This window comes from Tursiops truncatus, unplaced genomic scaffold, assembly GCF_011762595.2.
Source record: "Tursiops truncatus isolate mTurTru1 unplaced genomic scaffold, mTurTru1.mat.Y mat_scaffold_51_arrow_ctg1, whole genome shotgun sequence".
Lineage (NCBI taxonomy): Eukaryota > Metazoa > Chordata > Mammalia > Artiodactyla > Delphinidae > Tursiops > Tursiops truncatus.
In genome coordinates this window covers 129,835-144,225 of record NW_022983334.1, presented here as the reverse complement: position 1 = coordinate 144,225, position 14,391 = coordinate 129,835, and the positions used below count along the sequence as shown (strand labels likewise).

General features: G+C 43.8%; 1 long non-coding RNA gene across 2 annotated transcripts; it reads right to left on the bottom strand.

Moving 5' to 3' along the window:
- Nucleotides 1–768: 768 nt before the first annotated feature.
- On the bottom strand, nucleotides 769–14,371 carry LOC117310910 (uncharacterized). 2 transcript variants are annotated; one of them, XR_004524935.2, is made up of 3 exons: nucleotides 14,271–14,371; nucleotides 11,142–11,278; nucleotides 769–2,869 (listed from the first exon to the last, which is right to left on the bottom strand). It is a non-coding gene; the product is annotated as an uncharacterized lncRNA (long non-coding RNA). The 2 variants fall into 2 exon arrangements; XR_012329587.1 differs by having other exon boundaries at nucleotides 769–1,309.
- Between the last annotated feature and the right edge of the window lie 20 nt (nucleotides 14,372–14,391).

Genomic DNA, 14,391 nt, shown 5'->3' with positions numbered 1-14,391 from the left:
TATACTCTTCTATCTCTAGGATTATACTCTTCTATCTCTAGAAGTATACTCTTCTATATCTAGGAGTATACTCTTCTTTCACTAGGTGTATAGTCTTCTATCTCTAGGTGTATACTCTTCTAGCTCTAGATGTATACTTTTCTATCTCTAGGTGTATACTCTTCTATCTATAGGTGTATACACTTCTGTCTATAGGAGTATACTTTTCTATCTCTAAGTGTATACTCTTCTATCTTTAGGTAGAGATATTCCCCTACTCCTATGCCGCTACTTAAAAAAATACATTTTCAGGCCCATTCAAACCAATGAAAATCCAAGTTTTCAGAGCACAAGGTAATGAAAATTTTCTCGATCCACATCTTTTACTACCTTTAATCTGTTAACAGACACTAAGTGTCTCAGATGAAAAATACTGTAGCGGGAATTGACATCGTTAACAGTATTCCATACAGGTAAGTCTTGATTGTTCCAATTTCTCAAAAATTTGGACAATTTACTGCCTCTATGACATGTCTCGGGTGTGTGAAAGAAAAAAAGAGGCCTGTACAATGTATTTCTCAAAATAGACAATTATTTTGCACATAAAAACAGAGAAACCTTATAAATAATGTACAGGGAGCAATGTAATGTCGGTAACGGAACTACTCATTTGGAAAGACAACACTGTCACCTAGTGTCCTCTCAGCAAAACTGAGTGGGAATTTTTTAGGGGCTGCCAAAGAAGAGGTGGAGATTTATAGGAACCTGGGATGTTTGAAAAATGTTTTCGACGATCTCCTCGAGGAACGCACCAAGCGCCATCCCAAATTGCAATAATGGCTCTAGGTTGACTCCTTGTGTCCTCACTCGTTGCAATGTGACATTCCAACTTCTCTCATCAAGAAGCAGAGTTGATTTCCCCTCCCTTGAAGTTAGGTGACTTGCCACGGCCAATAGAAGGCAGCAGAAACGATGGTGTGCCAGCTCAGAGCTAGGCTCCACGATGCTTCTACTCTCCCTCTCAGAGCCCTGCTACCCCCATGAGCACAAGCCCCAGTTACTACCTGGGGCATAAGAGACATGTGGCCCAGTCAGGCCCCCGGCCTGACTACAGCCAGTCCCCAGCTGACCCCACAGGTGTAGCAGCAATTCCAGCCATGATAAGCAGGGTTGTGATGAAAAATTAAGAGCATAAGTGTATGCTATAATTTATAAATCACTCTGTCAACCTACGACATTATTTTTCAAAAACATTTTTGTTATTTTGAATTCCTGCGTGGACATATTGAAAACAGCACTCCAAGGATTGTTGGAGAGGAAAGGATGCAACCTGAAATTGAGAGTAAAATGTATTAGTTTATCCAGATTCACATATTTGTATAAATTACTAGAAAATCATCTGAAGAAAAACAGACACGAATGAAAAAAACAGACCAAAGAACACGGGTGAAGAAACATGGCAATTTAACACCAACTAGTACATCAAAGATGTAATGGAAAGTGTATGTTTCGTTCTCTGTATAATGCTGTATAACTTTCCTCACAAAAGCATTATTTGACTTGTACATACTTCGAAAAAAACAAAGCATTAAGATTATCTGCTGTTGTGAAAACTGACCCCTATACACAGAGGGCAACGAGAGACAGAAGAAAGAGGCAGCCCGCTCCAGACTAGTCAGTGGCAGTTTTAACAAGCAAGGGAACCTGCTTGCAAGGCTTGCTGTTGTCAGCTGAAAGATGAATAGATCTCAGCACCCATACACCAGGATCTTGAGTTTACACAGAGACCTTAACAGGGTTCACTCACGTGTACTCTCTACATGGTCTCAAGAACACATTACTCTCTCAACGCTGAGTTCTTAAAAATGGTTCCCACTATGGGAATGGCAGGCAGAATGTATATTCCAAAGTCAGGGGAAGGGGTGAGGAGACTATGATTGCCCGGGTCCAGCTCTCGCATCAACTGGCGGTTATGCCATCTCAATGGTTTCCTCTGACATTTCAGGAAGGAAGGATACCAGAAAAGACAGCCTACGGCAGAAAACACTCAACATGTTATCACGAATGGCAGGGCAACCCAAGCAAGTGGCTATACAAGCCTACATAGGACCTGGAAGTGGGAAGCATTTGGGGACTACACCTGGGCATGGTACTGACTCCCTCCACAAAGAGACAAGGAGAGCAGAAATCTGGATGGAGTCAAGAGAGAGAAAAAAGAAAGGCAAGACAGGATATGGAGCAACGTGTGGATCCAGGAGCATGTGTTTCAGAACTGCCTGGGCTCTGCACACCAGCTGCATCACCATTCTCCTTGACCCTCATTGGTATAACAAAACAAGGGTGGGCGAATCGTGGCTGCCAAGTCTCTTCAAACTGTCCATAGAATTGACGGTTGGAGTAAGAGATGCACAGCAAACCGACTCGGTGGATTGATGGTGTGGGGTTAAGTCTGCAGAGCTAAAGGGCCCAGAGGTAGAAAAGGGAAGGGGAACCATGAGGATATGGTCAAGCCCCATTGTATGGATAGTTCATCCATATGTTGTATGCAAATTCCATTCAATTTGCTCTGAGTGAACAAGAGAGAACAAAATTATCCTTTAAACCATGTCAGTGACTTTATTTACCATCTCATTTGATGAGCTCATAGCCCAGGGTCAGAGGGAAATGGGAGCTGTGAGTCGGCCATCTCTCAGGAAGTCTCAGGCCTCAGAGGTCCCTCATAGCTAAATTACCTCACCTTTTGCACATTTCAAGCAACGTTATTCCTAAGCGCGAGTCACCCTCTTCATCAGGTTCTCCAAGAAACAGCAATCTCTCCCAATGAGAGAGGAAAAATGGGCTACTTTGGCTTGCTGAGGCACAATAGGTAGTTCTCCAAAATGGTACCTGCCTGGGGGATTTTTCAAGAAAATTAAACATCAGTGGTGATTTGTTTGTCTTCACATAATGTATGACCCAGATGTGCTGAGAAATAAGAAAAGGACGAACGAATCCAGGGCAGCTGATCCAAGGAGGCAAGGGGCAACTTCCACAGCCTACGTGGAAAGATAGAGGAAGGGAACATCCAGCTGGTGGGAGTTGAAGACAGGGCTCAGTACTCCTTGGGCTCAGGATGCCACCCTCTCATTCACGCTCTCCTTCTCTGTTGGCCCCTCCAAGCCAGATTAAAGAGCCAAAAGGAAATGCCCTCCTCCATTCTACTCTCCTGTCCTTCTATCCACCCAGACCTTCTTTCCCTTTGCCATCAATTTCTTGACTTACACTCCCATTGCTCCCCTCCTATCTACACTGCAATCTGGTTTCTGCCCCACTACTCTAGTGAAACTGATCTCCTTGAAGCCCCCAATGATTTCTCCGTTGACAAGTCCAGGGGACTACTTCTCAAATCTTAGCTATGAGACCACTAAGCCGAATTAGATCTTAAACAACGTCTCTATCTTGAAAATCACTTTCCTGGCTTCTGCACCACCTTTCCTTTTCTTTTCATGAGTCTGATCACAACTAGTACTGTAGATTCCATTGAATTAAGGAATGCTTTTGCCTACATGTGTGAATGAGCTGTGAGTAAAGTAATGATGTAGAGGACACCTAAAGTGAAACGTCTTCATGAATGTCCACGTGACTCAGCAGCAAGTTAAACTTTCATACATGTGCTAGAGAAGAAGAGTTGGGTTTTACTTTATTTACTTTTCCCTGGACTGTGCTGAATGACTATCATCTACAAGTTCAAGCTACATTTTGCTGAGGATTAATGCACTGGGAGAGCTGAGAGAAAACTGAACAATAGAGCTGTCTTTTTCTTCATCAGTTCACCTTAGTTTCCCAAACTCTAAGTCTTTCCTGAATTCTTTCTCCTTTTTATTGTAGTAAAATGAACATAACACAAACTCCACCATTTGGATCATTTTACAAGTCACTGTACCATTCAGTGGAATTTACTACTGTCACAATGTTGTGCAACTATCACCACTGCCGAGCTGCAAAACATCTTCATCAACCAAGAGGAAACCTACACCCATTTTAAGGAGTCATTCCCTATTTCCCTCTCTTCCAAACCCCTGGCAACCACTGATGTAGAATCTTTTCTGTGTGTATGGATTTGCCACTGCTGGACATTTCATATAAATGGAACCATACAGTATGTAGCCTTTCATGCCTGACTCCTTTCACTTAGTTGCATCCATCATGTAGCATGTATCAGAAATCCACTCACTGTTACGGCTGAATCCTTCATACCCTTTGAATACAAAATTAAAAATACGTTGAGAGTGAAGCTCTGTTTTAATGGCACATCTATTAGGCCAATTCATTGAAAGAGGCTGAAGATGGAGATATTGTTGTGAAATGATAATCGTTGAGAAGCCTCAGCCAATTGGATAACGAAAAGTTTGGGCAATGTTGCAAAAAATTATCTGCTTTATATTAAAAGCCTATTAAACAAGGATGCAGGAGATTGTCTTTTTCTTGCAGGTAACTTAAATGAGGCAGAAAGAAATAACTGCCCTTTAAAACACATTTTGAAAGGATTCTCTTTATTCTTAATAGACGAATGGGAGTACAGGAAGTTCACATCCAATATGGACTCCCTGTCCAAACACTGTTTATCGTTCTAGCCACCACTATCGAATTATATTTCTTGAGCGTAAGGCAGCTCAATTCCTGCATATTACTTTCTAAAATTCATCCATCAAATCCATTAATACAGTATAAACAAGAGTTGTTCATGTTTAAGTGCACTTCAAATATCAGGCATAAAGAACCCCCAGTAAGAAAAAGAATCCTATATCTCTCGCCAGAATGTGGTCAGCTCTGGGGTGCTCTGCTAGCTGAAAGACACATTCATTATTAAGAGGATAGAGGCTGTTTAAGAGGGATGAGAGCCAAAAAGTTTTAACTACATATATGTGTTAAGAACAGTGCTAGGTTATCTCATATTCTATATCAGTCAAGGCTCACCATTTTACATACGTGAAAAGCAAAGTTAAAAGTGTATTAGTAGGGCTTCCCTGTTGGCGCGGTGGTTAAGGATACACCTGCCAGTGCATGGGACACATGTTTGAGCCCTGGTCCAGGAAGATCCCACATGCCACGGAGCAACTAAGACCATGTGCCACAACTACTGAGCCTGCATGCTAGAGCCCATGAACAACGACTACTGAAGCCCACGCACCTAGAACCCATGCTCAGCAACAACAAGAAGCCACCACAATGAGAAGCCCGCGTACTGCAACAAAGGGTAGCCCCCGCTCACCGCAACTAGGGAAAGCCCGCGCACAGCAACGAAGAGCCTAAGCAGCCAAAGATAAATAAATAAATACGTCTATTTAAAAAAAAAGTGTTTTAGTAACTTACTAAAAGATACGCAATCAGTAAACGTGAGCAAGAATTCAATCCCAAATCTGTCACACTGAAGTTTAAGCTAATACTTGAGATTAATAAAAACAGCACTAAATTAAAAGTTCAGAGATATTTTTTATTTCATACTTTCACTAATGCTCTTTGGAGAGAAATCATTTCATTTATATGGGCCTTAGTTTTCACAACTATAATACTTGGAAGCTTGACTAGATGATCTGTATGTCGTCTTCCAATTCTAAAATATTCCACTAATTTGGATTCCTACAATAATTGTCCTTGCAATACATGCATGCTGCCACCAAGTAGCAGTAGAGACTACTAGTTCCTTTTTTATTCTTAGTGGGGGTGCATTTTGACAGCACACTTATCCGTCAATAGTACAACCTGTTAGTATAACTATAAGATAACAAAATAATCTGGTATTCTTTCCTGTAAAAGAGAAGCTTTACATTGTGTCTGTGAATCGTACCAGAATCACCTGTAGGTTTTTAAATATAGAGGAAATCCTGAACCCATTGAATGAGACTCTTCAGAGACAGGACTTGGGCATCTGGAATTTTGGGCTCCCATCATTTGTATATTTTATTTCATTTTATTTTTGCCTATGTACAATTATGTCACATCCTTTTGAATCTTTAAAACTTTCTTTTTGTTTTAAATTTTAGAATATTCCATAATCTTCACCTACTTTTCATAAGGTGTTATCTGTTATGTTTATTCGATCTTGTCCTTCTCCTGGTTAAGATTTCTTTCTTTCCTTTTTTTGTGTTTTTTGGGGCCCTGCCTCATGTCTTGCAGGATCTTAGTTCCCTGACCTGGGATTGGACCCCAGGGCCCCAGCAGTGAAAGCGTCATGTTCTAAATACTGGACCACCAGGGAAGTCCCAAGATTTCAGTTTTAAATGACTTCTTTCCCCACTCTAATTCATTCCTGGGATCAGTTTCATGTTTGGACATTAAAGCAACCTTGCATTGCCAGAATAAAGCTACTTTGATTCTGATATATGATTGTTTTACATACCATGCAGTTTGTGCTTCTCTTTACACATTTTGCATGCATGTTCAAAGGAGAAACTGGCCTGTGATTCTATTCTCGTAATATTCTTTATCGATATTTTGGTGGCTTTTTTAAGATTCTATACTTTATGTTTTATTTATTTATTTTTGGCTGCATTGGGTCTTCATTGCTGCATGCGAGCTTTCTCTAGTTTCGGCAAGCGGGGGTCTATTCTTTGTTGAGGTGAGTAGGCTTCTCATTGCAGCCTTCTGACCCCATGGGCTTCTGACCCCATTCGTCAGTGCTACTTCAGGTCCTCACCCCTTCCCTTCTGACCCTGGGCAGTGAAATCCTCTTTCTGCGGCTGGCGTGTGGCAGAAAGTCAATGAGGCAAGAGTAGGTTTGGAGTATCCAAGGAGCAGAAAGGATGTCAGTGTGTGGAAAACAGAGCGAGCAAATTGGAGAGGAGAACGAAACAGTCAGAGAGGAAACAGAGGCCCAGATTTCTAGGTCTGTGGAGGCACTCTGAAGACTTTGCATTTTCTGTGAAGAAGCCACTGAAGAAATTTGAGTGACATGATCTGACTTATGTTTTAACAAGATCTCTCTGGATGCCACGCTGATTAGAGACTGTAGGAGAGCAAGGACAAGCCCCAGAAGACCAACAGTTGATTCAAAGAAATGACTACTCAAACATGGTCCCCCTCCTCAGTGAAGACGCAGAGCAGGAATTGGCAAATAATGGCCACGAATCAAATCAGGCTCTCAGCCTGGATGTGGGGGACTGTGAGCTAATAATGGTTCTCACGTTTAGAAAGCTTGTTGAAGAGGAAAGAGGAGGAGAAGCTACAGAAACTGTATATGGCCCACAAAGCCTAAGATATTTAAAATCCAGAAAATGCTTTCCAACACCTGACGTAAAGCATGTGGCTGGTAGGAGGTCCTCAACCAAATTTGGAAGAGGAATACATGAGTCAGTTAGTTCCTGAAAACAATGTAAAGTGATAGGTGTCAAGAAACATTTATCCCTTCAACCTTAACCTTCACAAATGATGCCAGTTCCATTGAGCTATTGAAAAATACATTCTGGCTTTCAGAAAACTAACCCAGAGGACATTTTCTCACATAGGCAAGGTCATAAACAACTGTCAAGTGAAGTTGAAATAGCAACTAATCAAATAATAACAAAAAACATTTTTACAGATTTTTAAATCTTACAAAGCATTTTCATGTTCATTATCTAATTTAATCCTCAAATCAACGTCATGAGATAGTTACTATTTCCCCATTAGAAATGACCACATAGGAAATCCTTAGTGATTGCTCAAGAAAAGCTGAAATCTTGAGTGTTACATCTATTAAGGCCAAGGTTGGCTGTTTTCCCATGGGAACACTGGATGCTAAAATCCACAGGGATTTTCAGCTCAAGATGGCAGACTAGGAAATATATTTACTTTCTGTTCCTCCTGAAACCATATCTAAATAAAACTGTAGAAATACCAAAATTAATCAACCAATAAAAGCCAAGAAATCTGTAAGTCATCAACCTCAGAGGGATTTCAACACATTTCGAGAAGGCAAACAATGAAATGGAGGAGCCATGAATAAAATAATGAAGAAAAAAAGGCTGAGCCTAAGTAAGGTCTGCACAAAGTCACTCAGCTTTTGCTGAGCTCTGGTTATAGTCAAGGGCAGAGGAAAGAAGAGGGGCTGAAAACAAGGAGACAAACGTCATTTTAGGAAAAACACTTCATTTAATGAGCTCCAGGGAACACTCAGCCTGCTGCCATACTAACTCATGAATTACAATGGATTGTTGGTAAGCAAGACAAGAAAACAGGGAAGAACAAAAGAAACAAAAATCAAGACACTGTTTCTAACTGAACTCTTCTCAAATGAGATCGAGGAATTATGGTTCAATGCCACAGCTGTAAATCATTTCTGCTCTTGGAGAGGTTACAAAGGGCTTATAATATTTCCCTTTTTGTCAGACAGAATTTAGGTCTGAGCAAAAGCTTTTGTGTCCTCCAACCCCAAAATTTATTGGGGATGGAAGCCCAGATTTGCTGGGACATACCATAAAAAGAATCTCATGAGCAGAGGGTCAAACTGATTTTGGAATATATGAATTATGCCCAGTGTGAGTTTCAACAGGTTTATATATATATATATATATATATATATATATATATATATATACACACATATATATATATATATACATTTTTACTGATCTATATGATTTTGGGTTCTGAAACTTCTACATGTCTCATGCGTGATACATAACAATGTCAGCCCCAGGAGGGAGAAAACACTCCAATGAAGCAAGCCAAAGAAACAAGTTTTAAGCAAGGTCAAGTGATGTGTGGACCAGGATTGTTCAATTCCTACCTGTCATGTTGAAGCTTCCAGCTCCTGAATAACAACACATGCTTCCCTTGTCCTAGACAGCCAAGAGTACGTCTCCTCTCTTGGGCATAAGAATCCCTAGAGTTACATATGTGTAGTAAAGAGTGGACCCAGCTGTCATACTCACAATGACCAAATTGTGTTGATCGTACTTTATACCAATACATCGCTCCACGCTGAAGTTGCAGTAAACGATATATTTGCTTTCTAGAGATGAATGAGACGCCTTACTGGATATACTCCAGGAAGGCCAGAGAAGCTGGCTTCTAATCCATACGGAACAATTCACTGGTGAATTTCTTTCAGGATAGCCCATGATTTATCTAGAATATCATCTTTACATATTTGGATCCTTCCAACTAGACAAAGGGAAAATACGGGCTTCAAGCCTCAGTTAGAAATATGGAATGGCGCCATGCTGACAACTGGTGGTCCCTGACCTGTATCTTCTGAGATTAGAACACAGTGTGGTGGATGACCAATTCAGGCGTTGAACAAAAGAAGACCTCCTACAGGGCAGTGTAGCTGTTTGTTACAGGTATGGCACTTAGGGCTAAGTACCATAAGGACTACAAGAAAAAAAGAAAAACAAGTAACACATGAAGCATATACGATAAGGAGGCACCACAGTCCAGAGCACAAGCTCTGGAACCACACAGGCTTGGATCGAATCCCGGCTAAGCCACTACCATCTATATACCCTGAAGGACAGGCCAAGGTTTAAATGTTCTCTTACCAAATTTCAAAAAAGAAGTGAAGAAAGAACCTATCTGCCAGGAAGGGACATCATGGTCTGGCAGCATCCAGGCAGATCAGGGCTCTGCATCTCCTGCTCAGAAACCTTGGCCACCTGGCTCATGGTGATGCTGGCAGCTGAGCAGCCCTGGAGAAGGCGATCCTGTCTCCAGGTCTCGCAGAGGAGCTGGGGAGGTCTCCGGACGAGGTGGCCCACACCCTGGTAAGCTCTGGCTGCCTCCTGCCCTCAGGTCTGAGCAGGCTCTGGCCTCTGGGCCCCGTGGTGGGGAAGGCCTGGCCGATACATACGCAGGGCTGAGGGGCCTGCAGAGCCAGTCCCCAGGCAGGGTGAGCTCTGGAGGAGGCTTCCACAGTCCCCAACAGTCTCCGCATGGTGGCCCAGCTGGTGCCAAACACCTGCCACCCACAGCCAGACGTCCCAGCCACTAGAAAGTCCAGAAGGGGCCCTGCTCTTTGCCTTTGGGCCAGGGTTAAGCCACCAGCTGGGCTTGCATGTGACCCCTGCCTCACCCCCTGACCCGCCCGCTCTTTCTCTGTGACACTTACAACGGATATGTCATAAAGCCAGGCAGAGCCAGTGCTATAAATTCAGAGGAGTTAGAATCTAGGAAGAGCCTCTCCCACTTTCACTCTCTGCTCTCAGATCAGGCAGGCAGTACCTCTAATATGGAAGCTATGGACACCACACCTCCTTCACACGCTGTCCTCTTCCATTCTGCTCCTGTTTTCCCCAGCACCCCATTCACTGCTTTGGCGGGCATCGGTGCTTCAGCAGGAAGCACGTCAGACCCCGAACCTATGGACACCACACCTCCTTCACACGCTGTCATCTTCCATTCTGCTCCTGTTTTCCCCAGCACCCCATTCACAGCTTTGGCGGGCATCGGTGCTTCAGCAGGAAGCACGTCAGACCCCGAACCTATGGACACCACACCTCCTTCACACGCTGTCATCTTCCATTCTGCTCCTGTTTTCCCCAGCACCCCATTTACGGCTTTGGCGGGTATCGGTGCTTCAGCAGGAAGCACGTCAGACCCCGAACCTATGGACACCACACCTCCTTCACACGCTGTCATCTTCCATTTGCTCCTGTTTTCCCCAACTCCAGCCTGAGAATGTGCCGAGGCCTGTAGCCTAGTTACGCCAGCTCAGAACAATGATGAGCACACGTTTTTCCAATCACCTTTCCTCACGCTCCCCATGCCTCATACTGCCCTGCTTCTTTACTCTTTATCCCACAGATACCCAAAGCCCCTTGCCTTTGGGGAGGCGGATTTGAGACCTATTGTCACGTCACGTCCTCGCTTGGCTGCCCTGAGAATAAACCTCCTCTTTGCTGCAAACCTCAGCATTTCAGTGTTTTGGCTTGCTGCACCTCAGACAGAATGGTTGGGAGCAGTGGCACAGGTCCCTTGCCTGTGAGGGAAGCTGGTTCCTAGTAGTCACGTTGCGGATGTTTTCTCCTCTCGGGTGGGGGTGCGGCAGACATCCTGCTCTTCCGGAAAGGGAGGAACGCAGGTGCCAAACCCTTGCCCTCAGCGTCACTGTCACCTAGGAGCTTGTTAGAAGCACAGAATCCAGGCCCCACCCAGAACTACTGAATACCAGCCTGCATTTAACAAGATCCACAAGAGAGGCATACCCATATTAAAGTTGGAGAGGCACCAAGCTGTCATCGTCTTCTCCGCAGCTAATGAAAACGAAGCAAAGATTCATCCCGAGCTGACTCTGCCTCAGTCATCTGGATATCACATGAGCTCATTTAATCCTCCCCAGAACCTGCAAATGAGACTGAGGGTCAGAGTGGTCTAGCACCCAAGGTTCCATAAAAGAGCATGACCAAGGCTCACTGGAGCCCAGACTTCCAAAAAACAAGGCCCCTGAGCACAGCATGGCACCACCGCAGCCCAAACCGTGGGCCTCGAGGGTAGGCCAGACTCCCCACGCACAGTTCACACCATTCGACAGATGCCCACAGCAGACCACATGGCAATATGAGAAGGAAGTTCTGATTGTGGAATCTCTGAATTTTGAGATTTAAAGAAAAAAATCTGTTTTCGGGGGATGGTTAAAACAGTTCTACCAAGGAGTAAAGAGAGGGCATCTCAAGGCCCCTTCTGGACTAAGAATTTAATGCCTACTTATTGAGAAATGCTCCGTGCATTTGCTCAGCCCTACGTCAAGATGAAGTTCTCTGTGCCCTGGAAGCTTAGGTTCTAAAAGGGCCACAGAAATGGGTGAGACCTAAAAAATGCCAGAACAATGCAACGGCCTTAATCAGACTGTCTTTGCTTTGCCTTGCTTACAAGTCACTGACTTTAAACTGAATATGGTGTCATGTCATTATGTTTCTTGAAGCTTTTTTTTTTTTACAAAAGATCATATAAAGATTTTCTTCCATGGTAAGACTTTTATATTGTATTTTTCTTAAACTGGAGTGTGGTACATTTACCCTCCATCAGATGATTGCTTATAACTCACGTTGCTTTATTAAGAATACCGCTAGAGGCTTCTATGTCCCAACTAAAAAAAAAATACATTTTCAGGCCCATTCAAACCAACAAAAATCCAAGATTTCAGAGCACAAGATAATGAAAATTCTCTCTATCCGTGTCTTTTACTACTTTTAATCTGTTAACAGTCCCTAAGTGTCTCAGATGAAAGGTACTGTCGCGGGAATTGCCATCGTTAACAGCATTCCATACAGGTAAGTCTTGATTGTTCCAATTTCTCAAAAAGTTGGACACATTTTACCGCCTCTATGACATCTCTAGGGTGTGTGGAAGAAATAAAAAAGAGGCCTGTACAATGTATTTCTCAAAATATACACACAAATAGTTTGCACATACAAACAGGGAAACCTTATAAATAATGTATGGGGAGCAAAGTATCGTCGGTAACGGAACTACTCATTTCGAAAGACAACACTGTCACCAAGTGTCCCCTCACCAAAACTGACTGGGAATTTTTATGGGTCGCCAAACCAGAGGTGGAGATTTACAGGAACCTGAGATGTTTGAAAAATGGTTTTCGACGATCTCCTCGAGGAAGGCAACAAGCGCCATCCCAAATTGCAAAAATAGCTCCAGGTTGACTCCTTGTGTCCTCACTCTTTGTAATGTAACATTCCAACTTCTCCCATCAAGAGGCAGACTTGATTTCCCCACCCTTAAAGTTAGGTGACTTGCCATGGCCAATAGAAGGCAGCAGAAACGATGGTGTGCCAGCTCAGAACTAGGTCCCACGATGCTTCTACTCTCCCTCTCGGAGCACTGCTACCGCCATGAGCACAAGCCCCAGTTACTAGCTGGGGCATAAGAGGCATGTGGCCCAGTCAGTCCCCCAGCCCGGCTACAGCCAGCCCACAGCTGACCCCACAGGGGTAGCAGCAATTCCAGCCATGATAAGCAGGGTTGTGAGGAAGAATTAAGAGCATAAGCATATGCTATAATTTATAAACCACTCTGTCAACCTACGACATTATTTTTCAAAAGCATTTTTGTTATTTTGAATCCCTGCGTGGACATATTGAAAACAGCACTCCAATGATTGCTGGAGAGCAAAGGACGCAACCTGAAATTGAGAGTAAAATATATTAGTTTATCCAGATTCACATATTTGTATAAATTACTAGAAAATCATCTGAAGAAAAACAGACCCCAAAGAAAATACAGTCCAGGGTCAGCTGGGGAGTGGCTGTGTTTGGGAAAGTGGTCACACCAGGGACTCTTCAACAGGAATGGTAATGTTTCACTTCACACACTGGCTGGAGGACACAGGAGTGTCTGCGATGTTATAATGTGAGCACGTTGCATGTAAAAGCCACTGCTGACCACATCTAGGGGATCTGATGCGTGGGAGCTGGTAGTGGGTGGAGGCATCCAGAAGGTGGTGGTAGAAGAGGAACGTTGTACACGTAACGCCTAAGGCCTGACCAGAGGACGACCACTGTTCTAGAAACTGGACACAAATCCAACTTTTACGGCCAATCTTAGAAGACAAACTGTGGCATATTTAAAGTTTTAACACTTTATGTGAGCAAAAATAGATTCAATTCAGGCACCACAAAGCGGAAGAGGTGAGGAGAACTCCAGCCACAGGAGCTGCAGAGATGTGTATTTTAAAAGGGCAGAAGCAGAGAAAGGAAATGACTGATTTGCTATGGCTTTAACGCCTAGTTGGTGGTTTGTGACTGGTTGTCCTCAGCGGTTTTCGTCACCCTGAGGCGTTGACAGGCTTAGATTTTGGTTGGTTTACGTAAGCAGCCGCATTACTAGAGCCACTGCGGTCTAACGGCCTCCTTGCAGGGTTAATTTACTGACACCAATCGTCTGAGTCCTTCCTCTCACTCAGTCACTTCACTTCCTACGCCTCAGTTTCTCCTCTGTAAAGTGGATATTCAGTAGTAAATTCTCGGAGTTGTCAGTACAAATAAATAAACAAAGTGATTATTAGTAACCACGATCATGTCCTGAATGCACGGAACACGTCACCGTTTGCCAACCACCGTGTCAAGTCAGCAGAAACTACAGAAATTAAGGGCTCTCCGCAGAAATTCACACACCCGCGCACCAGGTAACGGACCACAGGCAAACGTTCACTCAGCCTTTCCTGTGTCCCTCACGAAGTGCACACTCTCTCCTGGGCGGCGCGAGCACAGACACTTAGTGGGAGTTTACTTTTAAAATGCGCTGATACAATCATGTCTCACTTTTGTTTGGATCAGTCAGCAAACGCGTTTTCGAAACCCCAAATTCTCCACACCGCCTACCTTTCGCGCCGTCCTAGTCTCGAAGCTTCCACCACTGCTCCTCAAGCCGGGTCCCCTTGGGAGGCGGGGCTGCGTGCTGGCGCACAGGGCGTGCGCTGACGTCCTCGAGCCCCGCCCCCAA